We start from the raw sequence: 18,858 nt of genomic DNA, 5'->3' as shown, positions 1-18,858 counted from the left end.
TTTACTTTAGTAGAGAAAATTGAAAGTCAGACTGTAATCCTGTGGTGCAGTTCTATTTCAAAGCCTTATAACATCAGCTTTAGTCTGTGCTATGAGAATGTGTAATGTTGTTAGAGATGCACAAAAGAAAATTGACAGATAAGTAAACAAATAACAAGAATAAAGCTCTGCCTATCATGGCTGTTCCTCGAACTCTTCTGGACTGAGATCTTCAATGTTTCTCTGGGTAGCTACTGGAACTATTTCTTCAGGTTGCGTGTCACTGCCCTGTGTGCCTACAGGCAATTCTGTTGCCTTCACCTGCCATGCTCTCACTAGTTCTTCCCTGAGCCCTTGGTATTTCTCCACTTTTTTGTCTTCCTATTTACTGATGTTTCTATTATTGCTGTCCTTGAGACCTCCCCTCTCTTGCCATTGGTTTGATTTGATCATACCAGCTACTTCAGCTATCCTTGGTACATCCTGTGGAGTGTTTATTTCCTCCCATCCTCTATCTCCTCTTCTTCAAGTACGTTCCTCCACAAGTAACCACATCATCCCTTTTAGAGGAATCTTTCTGATGATTTTTTTCTACATGTTTCTTTTTACTGTAACAATTTATGATAGGTGGTTGGGGAGGGATTAGTCTTGCCCAAAGCACTATTCATACATATGTAACTAAATAAGGAAGAGATGTTTCTATGATAGACAATTTATGTACATATGTATGTGTGTATATGTCATAAAATTAAGAGAACGTTTGTGTTATGATGGTTCATGAATCTTAAAATGTATGTAACCTACAAACTCAAACATTTCCTTTATGTACCCATTGTTGTTGAGCTCTCATCTATCTGGTTTTGTGTAAGGGTGAGAGAACTTTATTGATGGTTGGTGGTTTGCCGTTTTCCCATCTCACACATACAAACACACATAACTTGTTCATAAACCACACGGCACAATAAGCACACATGTTGGGATTTCAAAGAATCTGTGGATTGTAATGAGACACTGAGTACCTTGTGACCTTGGATTCACCAGGTGAGGCTTGTCACTTGGATTCAGGTAAGGCTTGCTGGAGAAACTAGAGCGTATGTGTGTGTGTATCTTTGTCCTCAAGTAATATGGCAATCTTCAAGCCTGTGTTCTGCTATGTATGCGTTTGTCAGATTGAACACCCACTGTTTGGTATTTAGGATGTTGGTGTGCACACAGGAGCTTCATAAATATATATTAGAATCAGAGCTGATGTCTGTCTGTCAAGGCAAAAAATCCTTCAAAGTAGAAATGTCTCCATAAAGAAAAACAGATCAAATAAAGACTAAACTCTAGCCGTTACTTGTGACCTTTACATTTCCGTGACCTTTTCGATGAATAAGCCTGATTTTTTTCTTTTATCCAATGGGTCTTCATGTGACAACATGTGTTGTACAGGATTCCCGAATAGTTGAATCTTTCTCTGTGAGGTCCAGGATAAAACTCAATTCACCTTGATTCAGTTTAATTATATTGTGTCAATTACTAAGAAATGTTTAATAATACAAAAAATACAGTTTATATGCATGTATGTATAAATACATTTAAAAATCTGAAGAGCTTAAGAAACGAAAATTAGATATGCATCTATAGTTTAATAAAACCTCCTGATAGAAAAGCTTCTTATGCAAGGTTTGATTACAGCAACCTTCAAAATTAATGGTGTACATTTATTTACAAACTGCAGGTTAGTCATGTTTGAAATGGGAACGATAATTGATTATTTTTTTTTTCAGGTTTGTGTCCAGAATAGATTTAAAAGTTTAAATGAATACATTTTTTTTTTTTTTTTTTTGGAAAAGGTACTTCCAGGGACTTCAAGACTAGAAACACATGACCTACAATTAAAAACATATGTACATTTTAAAAATTAAACAATCTGGTTAAAAATTAAAAAGAAGAGAAGGAATAGGAACAGGAATAGAAAGATTCCCCTGTCTATCAATTTAAGTAGTGCAATGAATCTGTCATGGTATATGTGGGAAATGGACCAAAACATCATCAGGAATGTAATAATCTCATGACATATTTAATAAAAAGTTATACAACACTATGAAGAAACTACTTGCAGGTGAGAAACAGGTAATACAGAACAAAGAATGACCAGGAGGGAGAATGCAACAAGCCACATAGAAAGCACAAGAGTATCTATGCAGATGGAGTAATCAAGGAAATGTAAAACTGTTGACGGGAGTTAGCAGAGAGAGGAAAGGCACAAAAGGATTCTGACACAAGGGAACATAGGAAATGCAATATCACAATGTCTGAATGTCCCATAAATTTCCCACTGATACCTAACAGCATCGGAACGAATTTGTGATGCATTACCTCATACTTATAACAGTATATGGACTTACAAAGCTGATATATTGCTCACACCAAGTGGGGATCCATCTTTCCTGACAGACAATGGAAGAAATAAAAGACATAAAATCCTATCAGACTCCACCATTCCCCTATAATTAGAAAAATAATGACACATGGAAGTGTGCGTAATATTGAGGGCAGGGAACATGAATGAGATTCTAATTGATGCTAGATAACAAGGAAGGAGAAATGCCTTTCACATCACCGAAGTTCCCAATATTTCATTTCATATAAGACCATGGAACTACACTTAGGTTTTTCTTTTTTTTGCTATACCGTTTAGCATGTTTTTAATTCCTTTTCAGATCCTTTGTGCAACTTCTTTCTCTGTAGAGTTTACCTTTTGGAAATGTACCTGATTCAACCTGCTAGTGCAATGAATCTGTCATGGTATATGTGGGAAATGGACCCACATATACCATGGTTACCATATATATGGGTAACCTAAGAATGACTTAGGTTACCCATTTGGTGATCCTAACCAACTCAATTCAAGAGAAGGATTACTCCTGTTTTGGAAGCCTAAGATGCGACAGACTGGCGACCTGTCCAGGGTGAACCCCGCCTCTCGCCTGGGACGTTAGCTGGAGATCGGCACCAGCAACCCTCCCGACCCCACTTAGGGACAAAGGTGTGAAGAAAATGGATGGATGGATGGATGGATGGAAGCCTAAGAAAACTGAGAGGTGCACTACAGCTACCAAAAGTCCTCCATAGTCAGTTACTGTTTAATTCTAGATCTAAAGAGGAAGATGTTGTCATTATATGTTGTGTAAAGGAGTCATTTCCAGCTCATATTTTCTGTTAACCTTATGTTGTACAACCACCACATTCAAGCCTTTTATATATAAATGGTTAAAATAAAATGTATTCAGAGTTGTACTCAAGGCAGGAAGCAACACCACTGGTTCTCGTTTCACCATGTCAGAATCATGGATGTAGAAGGTCATGCAAACCTGTCAGGAGTCTGTTCAGAGTTGACATGCCTTGATTCACCAAGGCAAGTAAAGCATTGCTAAATAAATGAACTGGTATTCTTAAAGTGCAAAGCAAAAGTAAATAAAACAGTATGAGGTACACATTTAAATCTAACTCTCACTCTGCACCTCACACACATCCAAAAACAGACAGTTATCATTTTTTGATCGAGATGTTATAAATAACTATAGACATCTCCTGGACTGACTAGTAAAATCAGCTTTGAGAATCAATCTTTGCACTGGTTTTAGGCTCACTGGGCTCAACTTAAGTCCTAAACTCATTTATTTGCAGCCAGAATACCACTGCTTTAGCACAAATCCGTTTTTAACAAATGTCTAATTAGTAGTTAAACTAAAAAGATCCAATAATGTCTCTATACCTTTAAGTGTTAAAGGTATAGAGACATCATCGGATCTGTTTCTAAATGATTAACCGTGTATTTTACTGTATGTCAATGAAAGTGACTTACCGCAACACAGTGGCATGTTTCAAATAAGGTGACATCTGGATTTTGTGCTTACCATTATGTGGAAAAGGTTCTATGTTTAATGTTGTTACAGAAATTGCCTTTTGACATTATGGAACAGGACACATCAATATGTTGTAGTTTGAGAGGTTTATGTGATTTATAGTGGTTCCATAAAATGACTGAGAGCTCTTTGTAAATCATTCATAATTTTTAAATGATGTTTTTCACTTTCTTCTTTTTTTTATTTTATCACTGAAAGGAAAGTACATTCTCTATCATACAGCAAGTGACTGCAAATCGACCAAATAGAGGATTTCTTGTCTAGAATAAAAACTCAACTTCAGAGATAAAAAAGGGAAAAAAAAATGCTGGTTTCTTTATTTTTCTTTTATCACAGACCTACAGCCATATATAGTCTTCACAGTAAAAATCAGCAATTACCCTGACAAAGACTTAAAGCATGTACATGTGTGTGTTGTATGTCAATGTATAATAAGGTTTATGTAGACAGTTCATTCTAACTGTTACGGATCACAAAAAAAAATCTTGAGATACTTGTTTTGTTATATTGCCCATTCTTCTTATTTGTTTAGTTTTGAGTAAAATATTCCACATATTAAAAATAAAACAAACCCTAAAACCACAAGGATAAGTCCACTGGCTATTTTAAATAATGTCTCAAAATTGTGACACATATTTTGAGTAGCATCAGAACAAGAACTCTGTTCCTCTTTTTGATAAAATGATTTTGCTTCCACAGAGAAAGCAAAAAAGAGGTCAAACTCAAAAACTGACCATCAGCTAAAAGAGATCTTTGAATCTGTATGGCAAAACCTTTCAATTACCTAAAGCTACACCTTGAACTTGCAAAGTGATAAACAATCCAAGACTCCAACCCATCACCTTAACTTTACTGCTAGTTCTTTGAAACACCATTTTGTCAGATATTTTTGACATTGGTTGAAAGTGGGAGCACGTACTGGAATGGGCGATCAGTTCTGTGTGCTGCTTCAGGTGAATAACATCTCCATCAAATCCTTGCTGGATATATTTTATAAATATTAGTTTAAAGCAAATATGAAATCTGTTTCAAATGTGTTTTTCTTATCTAACATTACAACTTGCATTTTTGCAACAAACTCTATGAACAGTTGAAACCCTGTTTTATAACTCAATGTTTTCAAGTGCATTCAGAAATCTGACTAAGTGCTTTCGTAGGATCGCAACCTTTCTAACTGAAATGAATAACATGTTAGTCTGCACAGATTTATAGAGTTATTTTACCCTCAATTCACAAAATTGAAGAGAGGTCAAGTTTACTTAATAATGAGACAAAAAATCTCCTTGATGCCTCAGAGATTGTTAGTCCTTATTAAGTTAAACCTTAAAAGGTTTAACTTAAATGAAAAAAGGTCAAAGAACATAAGATTTAAAAGATTAAATCATCTTTCATGTTTCTAAATTGTTTCAGACATCAACACATCTCCTGACCTCAATTTACAATGTATACACCACAGTCAACACTGTTTTTCTACTGTTCAGTTTGAGGACAAGTCAAAGTCAAACCTATAGTTCATTCCACGTGTGTGCGTGGGTGTGTAGGTGTGTGTGTGTGCGTGTGTGTGTGTGTGTGTGGGGGGGGGGGTGCGTAGGTGTGTGTGTGTGTGTGTGTCTCAATTCATTTTCTTTTGACTTCCAATTTAGGGAGGTAAAAAAGTAAACCCCATGGCAGTGACCTCTGCTGTGGCGCCATGAATAATGGTGACTATTAGTTGCAAGGCATAGCACTCTTAGAAAAGTAGTCATTTCTGACCCAGAGGAGTTCTCATTGTGGACACTGAAGAAAGAAAAACTTTTCCTAAATGTTTTGCATACATGTTAAAATATAATTTTTTCTTGCATGTGGAGAATGCTTTAGGGCAAAAATATGCTGTGAATTCATTTGCCTGGTTGCTCTCTCCCACTGGTGCAAAATGAATTTTGTAGACTTAAATCACATTTGTCTTACAGGTTCTTGCCTGCACAATGGTATACAGACATATATATATATATATATATATATATATATATATATATATATATATATATATATATATATATATATATATATATATATAAATTAGTACAAGGCATGGTAAAGAAAATAGAGTAATTTAATTCTCTCAGTGGATTTGGTCCAAGGATACAGATCTATTTAGACAGCGTGGGAGATTGGCTGCTCAAGGCAAGAGGAGGAAATTACTCATCCCTCAGCACTAAAGAAATGTTTGTTTCCAAGTCCTTCCTTCAAACTATTTAGATCGAAACACAAATTAAGTGCAATTAACAAGGTAAACTGCTCCAGGCCAGCTGATATCAAATCATTAGGAGACCCCTCAACCACATTTACTCTCTCTCTCTCTCTCTCTCTCTCTCTCTCTCTCCCTCCCGTTTTCTCTTATCAACGGACCCTCACTCAAGGTAAACTTCACACTTCATTAATTAATTCATCACCTAAAAGCTGAGTATTGATTTTCTGTAATGGCTTTACAAAACTGGGGGACACCTAGAAGCAGGCATAATTAAAAAGAGTGAGTATTTCCCATAAATCATCTTTAAAAGGGTTAAAAGTCTTACAGGTCATCAGGGAGATAGCTTACAATATCAACAAATAGTATCCCCCAGTCATTAAGGGAAAAAAAGGATACACATTCTGACTTGTTTTTAGCTACAGCAATAAAGGGTGAACTGAGCATAATGGGAGCCATAATACAAGAAGAAGAAAAGTGAAAGTAAACACTGAAAGAGAGTTCAAAACAGCAGAGACCATACAACAAAGCCAAATAGAAAAGACTAATTATTTTATCCATCCAATCCATCACAGAAACATATAGGACAAACAGCCATGCACACACCCACAACTAAGGACATTTTTAGAGACCAATTCACCTGACAGCCATGTTTTTGAGTTATGGGAGGAAGTCAAAGTACCTGGAGAGAACTGCACAGGGAGAACACACAAACCCCATGCAAAAGATGCCAGGTCAGGATGGATTCAAACCCAGGGACTTCTTGCTGCAAGGTCACAGTACGACAAAAGTATTAACTATTCTAGTTGGTGATTTTTGACTGCTGATATTTTGAACAAAGTGGTGCATGGATGTTGGAAGAGGGCCATATGTGATTTTTAATTTTCTGCTATTAGGTTGATTTTGCTTCCATTTGAAACATACTAATTCAAATATTGCAGCAGTCAGGAACTCTACAAAGCATTTAATTAAGGATAGAATTGTAGAGTTGTAAAACAATGTTATGCAAAAAGAATACATATATGTTATAAAAATCAGAATTAAATGAAAAATACATATCAACTTACACCCACTTACTGTTAATCTGAAAAGATTCTCTTGATACATGCTATACTTGGAAGACAATCAAAACTCATCTTTATTAGACCAAGAACCAGGATAATATTAATAAAAACATGTTTAAATTTAAGGGAGAAACATGGAGGGATTTCAAATTTCACACATGAATTTGATACAAAGAAGATATTCGGTAAATGTATGTGGCCACAATCTTATATCATAGCAATCATGATCTACTGCCACTATGGTACAACATGTGATTTAAGACAGAAGACTGTTTTATAACGGTCTGTAAATTTATATTTCAGTCACTCCTACTCTTACCCCTTCCTCTCATTGAATTTTACTTCTCCTTTCTCTCCTGTCTTCCTTGCACTGCCTCCTCTTTCCTTTGTCTCCTGTGCACACATGCGGACACACATGCACACTTTCCTTGCAAAGGAGAACATAAATCTGACTAGTGTCCCAGGGTGGGCCGTGGGCACCATAATTACAGAACATCAAATGAAAGAATTAGTGTCCTTTTTCTCATTATCATGCAAGACTTGCAAGTCCTTTGCAATTTCTCATCTTACCTTCCCTTTTACAAATACACACATGAGGTAGGCTCTCATTTTCTTTCACACAGTGCTACAAAGTGCAACATATGCTGGCTCCCTAATGCAGTCATTGTTTACTGGGACTAGGTGACACCAACAACTGAGTACATGTGCCATCATGTTGTTGTTTTGGGTTTAATGCAATCCAGGGCCACGCTGAGGAGCGTTTGCGTATTTCTACTATACTACAAATGCATCAATGGATTCTCTCTTGGTACGCCATCTTCCTCAAACCTAACAAAAGTGATAACTAATTGACAACTCCAGAATGACTTTGGATGTGTGTCGGTGTATCTCTTTGACTTTTAGTGGCCATGTCATTGACTGTTAATTTGTATTCTTCCCTTTTCACCAATTGAGAGCTGGACATAGGAACCTTCAAAGATAAAGCAGGTGTCAAAAATAAAGAGATGGATTGACGAGGATTGACAAAGGTTTTTGTTTTTTTTAAGTAACTAAAGGGTACTCTTATATATGTGTCTGAAAAAGTTATTTCAGCAGAAACAGTGAGCACAATTTGTGGGTGAGACATAAGCGTCACAGCTAACATTACTTTTCTTATAATGGATGACAAAGTGGTATTTTATTTATGGAAATGAAGAGGAAACACTTTACTCTCGGCTTGCATTCCAGTGCGACTAAATAGCAAATGAATATGCACCCTTTAAGTTGACCTTAACTATGGTCTATTGGACATTGCAAAAAACATTCCCACTTTATCATTCTGGCAGCACATGAAGATTTTCTGCCTTCATCGCATTACTTGCCTGCCTTAATGTGTTGTATGTATCCATCCAGATTTTAGTAACTGCATGCTAGCTGCATTCTGCACTAGGATGGGGCATGCCCTTTTCTCCCTTAGCTCAACAGCTAGAACAAAGTACTGAAGACACAAGACCATTTTCTCCATTTGTATTTCTAATGTCTCACCATATGCCTGACTTCTGCAAATGGTCAAGTGAAGCTTTATGTCATGGTCTGTGGCTCTTAATGTGCTTTGGGCTTTTTCTACATGAGATGTCAGTATCAGAATGCAACCCATCTTTCATTATTGCATAGATTATGTGATGGAACAGAACACTTCAAGCCAGCGTCACTCGTTTCTCCTAATAGGCATGTTTAGTAGGTAGATGGAAGAATGACTCTTCATTCAGGTTCTACCAGCAAAACCACATGTTTTCCACCAGAAACTGTGCATATTCTTGAACCTGACTAAAACAGAGTCATCCTTCTCTTAAGTGTGGGTGATGTTTTATACAAGACTAGATATCTAGTCTTGTGATATGTGAAAAAAGTTGGCCTAGGCTGTCCACTTGTCATCTGTTGAGTCTGTGTGGAGTCCTGTGTGATTCAGGCTTACAATTTTGAAATGTTCAGTATACCTTCACACCTGTGTACTCATTCAGTGTGCTCACTAATCTCTGTTGGCACTCTGGCATCTTTTGTTAGAATTTTAGACTTTACAAACAAACTGAGGTACTTTCCCTACAGCAAAATGGTGTCTGTAGAGACTCGTACAAAGAAAAACTCGCCAAGTGAGATACCACTCCTCACACTGCAGTGTACGACCGTTAGCAGGGGTTTTGATTTAAGTCACAGCTAGGGCTTTCTGTAGAGTTTCTATCTCTTACCCATTAGGTACAATACTCAAACATTTCATGCTCCTTTCACAATGTTACAACACATACCAAGTTTCTCGCAAAGTGAAAAACAAATCTATTTTTGATGATACAGTGGATAGAAAAAAAAAGTACAAGACAAAGGTTTCTCTTACAGACTATAAAAAAGAACCACCAGTGAGGCAGTAGGACCAGCCAGAAAGACAAGAGCTTTACTGACTCCCAGTTAATTTATTTACTGTCTGACACTAGAGTTTTCAGAGTTTTCTGTTCTGAACTTCAATAACAAAATTATATGGTGCTGTTAATTCATTAACTGTTAAGCCGACGGACCTCCGAGGGTTCCAGCTGCCATGTGACTCGACTCGCTCTGTAAACAAAGGCTCCGTGTGCCTTTAAATTTTTTTTTATTATTATCCGCTAAAAGAGGCTTTAATCTTTCAAAACTATTCCGCATAAAGGTTTGCCCAAAATGTAAGATTTTAGAGCTATTTAAAAACAGCTGATGAATTTAAGGTCCTCGGGCGATGACGCAACTGCCTGGAAAACACCGATCAGCTGATCATCACGGCCATTTTATGGCTTCACGAGACAGTGGAAGACTCTCAGAGTATGGCACAAGATGTCGGCTATGAAAATCATGACGTATTTTCCGGAACCCGATCTAAATCTATGCGTAATTTATGCGTTCTCGCTGCGTTCTCGCTGCGCTCTCCGTGGCTCTCCGTGCATAAGCACGTGTGGTACACGGGAGTCTGAGCACGTGAGTTATCTCGGTTCCGTGAGTTCAGTTTTGATTATTTATGATAAATCGATCATAGCAGCAGAACTGGACGATTTAGAGGCTTTTGAAGGCTTTTGAACAACAACAGTTTTTCGATTTGCTACGAGTGGAGCTAAATCTTCTGATAGCTGGTGGGATTCGGAGAGGAGGAAGAGGAAGAGCCGGACACAGCAGACAGACTTGATCTCGGTGATGTGTAAGTTTCCCCCGCAATTTCACACAAAATATTGATGTTTTGGTTCTATTTATTTATTTATTTCAGTGATTATATGCATGTAATAACGGCAGGAAGTAAAACCATGTGTTATTTGTTTACTTATGTTTACTAAAATATGTTTTATTTTACTAGTAAGGATTTCATGTTTACTTGGTTCATTACTTTGTAATAAACCTCTAATTCTTCAAATACTTATTTTATTTATAGTCGAGTGGAAGCCGAACCATCAAGCTCGGGTGACGCTGAACCTCCCCCACTCCCCCACCTCTCATGATTCTTCACCTTCTTTGAGGTAAGATGTCCATTTTTGGTGGTGATGGTGGTGGTGGATTTCAAATTGTTTATTTGCTCTTTTAAATTATTCAAAAAGTATTTTGACTGTTTTATCTTATTTCAATAAAAGTTTTCTATTTGGAGTCAAAGAAAGAGCTTTCAGGTCATCATTATATACATATTACACTGTGCACAATGGTACATTTTGCATATAAATGGGGTAAATGTCATGACCAATGGTTATATTATATGTAGAAAGTGTCATTAGGTGGTAATAAGCTATTTAATTTTAACAAACCCCCAGTATTGATGTAAAAAACACATTTGGCACAGTTTGGTGACATTTTGGATAAATGTGCCAAAATGGCCTCTCCGCCTAAAAATTTCTCACTAATACCATTCTAAATAAATATGATTCATCTGATTGAGTCCAATTTGGTATACTTTACACAACATTTAGATTTAAAAGTCTGTACTACTTTTTGTGTACAAATACTATTTGGTAGTGTTTCAATGTTTATTTCAAAGAAAATTTTGGCGAGGTTAAAAAAATGCAAATATTTTGTATTTTGTCCCTAATATTTCAGGCAGGGTCAAAGCTACAATGGTGCTGACACCAGAAACCATTCTATGACATCTTACCTTTACAGAGGTACCAAAAGTTTCTTATTAAATCTAATAGCTGTGAGGCTATAAGTGATTTACTTTGTGTGTTTTTGTCAGGCGGAAATTTATTTATACCCCTTAGGGGTAAGAGGTTAACCTGTATGCAAAAGGCACAGCCTGTAGCTTAGCAGGCTTATTGGCACTTGTTGCTATGTTTTGCTATTTATTTACCTTAATTTGCAGCTCAATAATGTAAAGAATTTATTACATAAACTAAATTAATTACGTTGTAGTTAATAAAAATGTTGTGAAAAAATACTTTAATAAAAGGTTGTGTAGTGGTATAGAAATGCACCTAATTCCACACAGGTGGTATAAAATCAACGAATGTAGCAGGAAGAAGCCTGCCCCAATATTCAAAACGCATGGCCCCTAATCACCTCATGAGGGGTGGAGAGTATAAAGGCAGACTCTCTCACCTGGTTGCTTATGCTGGCATTTGGTCACACGTCATTGGGAAGATCACTTGGGTAGCGTGCATCAGTAAGTAATGTTTCTCCTTCAGCATAAGACCTACAAATTCAGTATTTGACTTGAATTGTTTACATCTAGAAAACCACTGGAAGCTGCTTGGTACTGGGGTGTGGCTGTAATTCACCCTCCCCAGTGCAGTTTGCACATAAAACGGGTATGTATTGTTTTATTGCACCCATCCTCCCAACAACGCCAAAAATGTGGCAATACTAGACGGAAACTCAGATTTGGTGAACTTTTAGTTTTAATAGGTTGCACAACAACGCCACCCTGGGAATTTCACCAAGAGAATATTTCTTTTGGTTTAAGGCACACAGGTTCAGTTATGCATGAAGTTAACACATCTGAGACAGTTTCAAATTTATAAAACAACCATTTATTAAGCTCTTTTTAAAACCAGTTTTTTTTAAGAATGGGACACAAAGGAAAACAAAGACAATCAAAGGGAGTGCAGTAGTGTCAGAGCTGGAATTGAATCAAAAGGTTAGTAGGTGATTTACAGACAATGGAAGGCAGAGGAAACCATTGTCACCTACCAGAGCTGGTTGACTTCACCCCAAACCAGAGGATCCTTTCCAGCCCACAGCGGGAGGATCAGCTTTCCAATATGTGCTATATATAAATAATTGTTATTTTTGGTGTTATGGAGCTGTATGGGTGCAATAAAACAATACATACCCGTTTTATGTGCAAACTGCACTGGGGAGGGTGAATTACAGCCACACCCAGTACCAAGCAGGAGCTTCCAGTGGTTTCTAGATGTAAACAATTCAAGTCAAATACTGAATTTGTAGGTCTTATGCTGAAGGAGAAACATTACTTGATGTTAGAGCTTTAAAACCTGCACGCTACCCAAGTGACCTTCCCAATGACGTGTGACCAAATGCCAGCATAAGCAACCAGGTGAGAGAGTCTGCCTTTATACTCTCCACCCCTCATGAGGTGATTAGGGGCCAGGTGTTTTGAATATTGGGGCAGGCTTCTTCCTGCTACATTCGGATGAGAAGAAGTAACACATTTATTAAAATCTTGCAAGGTGAGAACAAAATTCAGAGTCAAAGGAGTCTGTCAAGTCTCCTGTAGCTAACAGTTCACTCTGGCTGTCTTTTATAGGTTTTGAGGGGAAGATCTTTGGACTGTATGTGGATGTTTCTCAATAAAGGGAAGAGAGCATATGTTGCGAGTAGGGGAACAGCGGACGTAGTGAATACAGAAATAAAGATGGCAGAAGAATCCCAGAACAGGAAAATAAGAGTTCAAATGGAGCCCATTGTGAGATGGAAAATATTTTTTTTTATGCGGTTCTGTTGGAAACTTGAGTCTGACTAGCTCAAATTTCACCTCAATAGCGCTTATTCAGTCATGCTCCATGGCAAACCATTGTCAACTTCTCAGACAAAAATTATCAATGTGCTACAAAGGTGAGGATGGGATGACAGATAAGCGGAGGGCATAGCGCTGACAATTTTCTTTGTATTCCTGTATTTGCCAACCTAAGAGGTTCCTGTTTTGTTATGTTTTATATCTAAATGTAATGTCAGAAAAGCACAATTTTTTGTATATTGGGTATTTAATATAGCTGACATAAACAAATTTCAAATATAACAATGTGCTTCTTTTTTAGCACATGACGCAAAAATTACCCCCCTCATGTTATAGAAAGACATTCGACTTAATTGATTTAAGCGAAAACGTAAGAAAATTACTGCTTATCAAGCGATCATTAGTCGATCGAAAAGATCAATCAACTTTAGATTAACTCATTAATCGATAACCTGAATATCTACTCTTCTTTGGTAAGACTCGTCTTGCCAAAGAATGACTGATGACTCTCTTTCTGCCTGACTGCAAGCATGGGCTAAGACAAGTGGCTTTATGATGCATGGACATCCTTAGTTACTAATTAACCTTCATAGTACACTAATTAATTAGATTCTTGCAAGGTCGATCTTTCTAAATGGGGAATACGCTACAATTTCCCCTGCAAAACTCTTATAAAAAAGCCAAACAAAGTGGTATCTCTTCACATATGGTTGACTTCACACAGCCAAATATTGCAATCTATCTTAAAAATTTTGCTTACAAAGTGAGCCACCATACATAACTACTAAACTATATTTTTGATGTGTTGTAATCTACAGCCAATGAAGTCTTTAAAATAAAAAAATAAAAAATGGGATACCAAATCTACAAGAAGAACGTAAGCTTTTGCAAGGTTTTCAGATGAAGCGAGGTAATGTCATTATCTGAGTACACTGTGGATCTGATGTTTTAGGAACGCATTAAAAATTCCAGTAATGACTGGTGAAGTTAAGCATCAGGACATGTTTTCATTTTATGTGAAAGGACAAACATGTTTTACAAAGTGATAGGAGATGGGGAGAATAGGGAAATTAAGTCTGCATGAGTACACACATTTTCACTTCAACTCCAGAAGGTCTTTGCCGACTAATGTACAAGGAAATGCATGCGACATAAAGTCCTATCTGCAATGAGTCTGAAAAAAAATAAATAAAAAAATATGTGAACACAGACAAACACAGCAGGGGGGGTAGGTATCATTTAAAAGACTATTTTCCCTGTGCGCTTAAGCCCATATCTATCTAACTGTGTGGAACCAGCCAAATGCAGCAGCCAACTGGTGCCCATCCTCAGGCTATCAGGACTTGGACCGAGTACAAGTAATTGCACCGTTGGGGTTTGTGCACATGTGCAGGGGCTTCTCCTCTATGTGTATTTTAGAAGAGTTAAAGACGGGCATGGATATCACTTTATGAGAGAAAGTAAATGTATAAGAATGATGTGATGTTGTGCTTTTAGCAAAATGTGACGTCATGCATTCCACACTTTTTTGTTCACTGGCAGAACAAGAAAAATGTCTAAACTGAGTTGAAGAATCAGAAAGAATACTTTTAAGACTGACCAAAATCAAATGCAAAACTTTCTGTTTGTTTTCCATTCTTTTTATTTTATGCTGCGTCTGACATTGTTTAACAGTGACAAGTATTGACTTTATCTTCAGGATTATCTGGAGGCTGATTATGGATTTTTTATTTTTTTTAGAGAACTCAACATGATTAAAACCACAGGGGCTCATTTTACAGTCGAGAACATCTTGTAGAAATTTGCCTGCTGCGAGGTGACAGAAAAAATAAAATCACAGAACAAAGAAAGGTAAAAGTTAAGGTCACTTCAAGAGCCAAGGTTTTCCAGATGGTGTTTAAATTTTTATCTATTCCTAGGGACTGATGTAGTTAGATGGCAAGGTTGATTAGAACATTTTTGGGCAGCACCCAGAGAGAAATAAACCACCTTGATGAAAACAAGGTTAAAGAGTCTATTGCACAGTCTGCATAGATAACTGCTAATGCTCTCTTTTAAAAAGAAAGGCATCCATAGTAACTAAAAAATAAATTGCAGTCTCTGTTTAAAACATGAGAATTAATTCACTGTCATGTGCAACTTATATTTAAGTTACAGCCAGTAAAAGATCTATTTGTGTTGAGCAGGTTTTCTGTTTGGTTGTTTGGCACAAACTTCAGAAAATGTCCTTGCCGGTACTCCCTTCCACTGAACTAAGATTGTTCTACAGTTTTCCATCTATGAGTGTTTTGTGTACCGTTTCTCTAAAGAGTCCTGGGCTGACTAAAATCTGTTTTTCACAATAAGATGATAATAGACAGACTCTGAACACTAAAGATGATTTATTGGAGTTGTGCTATTGCAACATATTTTAAATCATATTCTCATTGTTTTCCTTCTCTACCGTAAGTTTGTGAGCTTGTCTTAGAAAGCATAACAAATATATTTTATATATCGACTGCACCCTAAAAGACAACTTTCCTGAGGATCTTAGCAATCAACCGTAGGTGTGGCTTTTCATTCACAACCAGGAATAAATATTATGCTCAGCAGTTTCACGCAAAATTTCTTCCATGTCTCAGTTGTCTGAGACATTTAACAATATAAATTCTATTTTAAATAATTTTTCAGTCCCTGTGTTGAGCTTGTAAGCCAATATGATTCTGGTTAATCTACATAACACATCAGGTGCTACAGGACTTAATTCTGATTAATTGGAACCTAGGGTGCTTATCCTCATTAACAGCTAGTTTACCATGGTAAAAAAAAGCTTTTCAGTTACTCATTCCAGTGCAAAATGATGTGTATAAATGACTAAGTCTCTTATACTGCATTAAAAAATAGTCCACAGTTACTGTTTTTTTTCATAATTACTATTTCTATCTTTTAAGAGGTGTAGCTGTTTTGTATTTAAACACATGCCACAAACATCAAACTGTGTTTTAATAAGATTTATTGTTTAGAAAGCATAAGCTCTTTTGAAATACTGCTTATCTGCTTAAGCACAAAAAATGTACAATTGATAAATGTTGCAAAAGTAAAAAATAGATGTTTACTTCGAGGCACATCGTTACCAGAAAATGGGCTCGTCTCTTAGCAACTAGTGAACAACAAATGTTGTTATTATTCAGAAAACATAAGATTTATTATGCTCTTTTAAAATACTACTTACTACTGAAGAATTGTACAGTTGTTGAATTTTGGATTAAAGTTAAAATATTTTATTTGTCATTGGTGGTAAACATATTATAAAACAGACATTCAACACAAAAGTAAAAATCTGAGTTTTACTTTGTGAAACTTTACCAGAAAATGGACTCGTCTCTTAGCAACTAGTGAACAACAAATGTTATTGTTCATAAAACATAAGATTTTATTATGCTCTTTTCAAATACTACTTACTACTGAAGAATTGTGCAGTTGTTGAATTTTAGATTAAAGTAAAAATATTTTATTTGTCATTGGTGGTAAATATATTATAAAACAGACATTCAACACAAAAGTAAAAATCTGAGTTTTACTTCGTGAAACTTTACCACGGACTCGTCTCTTAGCAACCAGTGAACAACAAATTTTGTTATTGTTAATAAAACATAAGATTTATTTTGCTCTTTTGAAGTACTACTTACAACTTACAAAGAATTGTGCAGTTGTTGAATTTTGCAGAAAAGGTCAAAATAAATGAAATTATACTTTGTGGGACTTCGCTACCAGAAAACACGCTCATCTTTTAACTCCAAATTAATGAAAAATCAGCCTTTTCTGTTACCCAAGTACCACACACCGATGTCTAAAACTGTTGTTGTTTTGGTTTGTACCAGGATAATAGTTAAGCACTAAGAGACATGGTGCTGCATTTCTAGGTGTAATATATTAGGGTGTGATGCAAGACAAATGTTTTTGTTCAGAAAATATTGCTAACACAGAAAAGATGATTTGTTTTAATATCCCCTATTCTACAATAGGAGGTGCTGACAGGGCATAAACGCGAAGCCAGAGGGAATTCAAGATTGCTCTTTGTTGCCAAACTGAAGTTTGATTGACTGGTTTACTAATCCATCAAGGCCAGAAGAAGATGATTTACAGATCAGATGTCCTCCTGTCTTCCTCTCTTTGGAAGAGCACTGATAACTTCTCTTGGACTAACAATACAGCATTGCTGACTAAGAAAGCTCAAACTATATTATCTCAATATTAATAATATTGTTTGCAATGAGTTTTGATATTGTTGAAGCTTGTAGATAACTCTTTTTTTTTTTGCATATTTGCTACAACTGTCACTTACATATGGTCGAGTCATAAAGTGTGTTGAATAAAATGAGTCGACAAAAAAGACATAAGTAGATGCATATAATTTTCCTCACAGCTGGCCTAGCCTTCTTAAATGTAACTACATAGAACTAAAACTAAAATTATAAAATACTCGAGCTGATAATTTGTGTTAACGGTTGTATTTTACACATAAATATATTCATGACCAAAAGATACACATTCCTAATATGTAAAACATGTTTTAAAATCAACTTTAACCTGCAGAGGATTCATATTAACCCACCAAGTAGAGACTGCTTTACACTGCATTACTTGACTGATGGGGAGCTGAAACAATGTTCCAGCCTCCATGACAACCTCCTATCATTACAGTGTCAAATGAGCCTTTAGGTTGTATTGCAACCAGCCAATGTCACCAATTACTAAACAAAGATAAGTTGTAATATCACAGACTTGAATTTATACTGCTTGTTGTCAAATGTTAATGTTGCATGTAGGTCATCTGGGTGTACTTTGAGTCTGTGCTAGAACATTTGATAGACAGGCAGAGAGGAAATTGCACTCCAAATGAATGGCATGGAAGCACTGAAGCAAGACAAGTTGGGTTATTATTATTGGCAATAAAAGGGGGGATAAGAAACTAGGATGTTCCCTTTTGGGCAAAGGTTTCAGAGTACAACATAGCTAAAAAAATGCACTCATCAAGAATGTGTTCTCTGTTCACAGCTACAGTTCCGAACACTTCCAGAATTTCTGTAGTTTTTGAGGGATGCCTCAAACATCACCCCATTTGTCCAATAGCAATAAGCTTTCCGGCAGTAGTATCCATTCCTAAAGTAACACATGAAACTCTTGTTCTGGAACAAGCTTTTAAATTTGACAAAATTTCGGTTGATTTGGATAGATTCAGAATTGGGTTATTTTATTTGTAAAGATTTGTATTGCAATAATATGAAATGAAACATTAAAGAAGACATAAATATAAAATCAAGTGTTACCTTAATCTGTCACAAACGACAGTATAGAATTTGTTTAAGCAACAGGAATGAATAACAGCAAAGACCCTCTCTACTTTCTATTTAAAACAGTTATTTTTGTCTTCAGAGTTGCAAATGTAACACAGTGTAAACAAAAATTGAGTAGCGCTGGATTTTAGCAGTTGTAGGATTTCATTTTTGCTTTTGTCTCCAGTCCACTTTCATTCACAAATGCACTTAAACTGAACCAGAGTTCACTTCTGCTCTCGGTTATCTACTAGTAATGGCAGAAAATTAAAAATTGGATAACGGTAATTTTGTTGCAATGACAAAAAAAAAAGCATGTCTGTTTTTATTTTTTCATTTTGTTTAAAACAAAAAAAACACCTGAATGTGCACAAACTGTTTCCCTACCTTGAAACTCAAATGCACTGCC

The sequence above is a fragment of the Poecilia reticulata genome, chromosome 16 (genome assembly GCF_904066995.2).
Source record: "Poecilia reticulata chromosome 16, P_reticulata-male-v2, whole genome shotgun sequence".
Taxonomy (NCBI): Eukaryota; Metazoa; Chordata; class Actinopteri; order Cyprinodontiformes; family Poeciliidae; genus Poecilia; species Poecilia reticulata.
This window is presented reverse-complemented; position numbering follows the sequence as displayed.